At 48.1% G+C, this 886-nt stretch overlaps 1 pseudogene; it reads right to left on the reverse strand.

The window, feature by feature from the left end:
• Positions 1 to 267: 267 nt before the first annotated feature.
• On the reverse strand, positions 268 to 835 carry LOC102818631 (annotated as a pseudogene).
• Between the last annotated feature and the right edge of the window lie 51 nt (positions 836 to 886).

Raw genomic sequence — 886 nt, forward strand, 5'->3', positions numbered from 1 at the left:
GCTAAGCTGCTGCTCCAGGTATTTTGTTTGGAAAATCTATTACGCTAGGGCACAGCTGTTTATTGGATGAGCAGAAAAGAAAGATATGCTTGTGGCAACCAGAAAGTTTCAAGGTCTTTCAAGTTGTATAAAAATGGACCCGCAGAAACATTTAAGTGTACTCAGGATGCAAAGTTGGAGCTGAAATGTGATATCAAACCAGTTGCAAAAAATGTACAGCAGCCATCTCTTGAGGTTAAACCTGGTACCCAGATATGCAAGAAAGCCTCAGGACACATAGCTTGTTGGCTTTGTCCCATATCCTGGCATAATCTGATCATGTGTGAATTTCACAAAAGATTCATATTGTTCTGCTAATTTGGTGTTGAGGATTTGCTCATACTCCTTCCGAATTTTATCTTCATAGTCTTTTAAGAGACGCTCGCATATTATTCCAACTTGTGTGAGGGTAAAGGTGGGCTGGTCCTTTTTCATCCAGAAAGAACCTGGAGAGCTAGGTACTGTAAGTGCTGAGCAGTAAGGCTGCTTGTCTGAAGGAGAAGCTTGACTCTGATTAAGAACGACTTCTAAATGTCTCCACCTTTAATAGCGACTGTATTCTTGTTTTATTTCTGGAAAATTTGTTCCGGCGTTAGAAGGCGCCACTCGCTGCCCGGCAGAGCGGACTGCGGCGGGGTCTGCATCTCAAGCAGCGAAGACGGAGGCTCGGTGTCCGGGAACCTGAGGCCCTGAGTGGAGCCGGGCAGAGGGGCGCAGCGCCAAGCTTCTGAGAGCCAGGGCTCAGCAGCGCCACCTCGAACTCCATCGGCCGCTTCAGCGTCGCCCCCCATGCCATGCCGCTTAGGGGGCTAAGAACCAGTTGGGGTAACTATGTCCCAACCCTCCT

Source organism: Chrysochloris asiatica, unplaced genomic scaffold (genome assembly GCF_000296735.1).
Source record: "Chrysochloris asiatica unplaced genomic scaffold, ChrAsi1.0 scaffold00595, whole genome shotgun sequence".
Lineage (NCBI taxonomy): Eukaryota > Metazoa > Chordata > Mammalia > Afrosoricida > Chrysochloridae > Chrysochloris > Chrysochloris asiatica.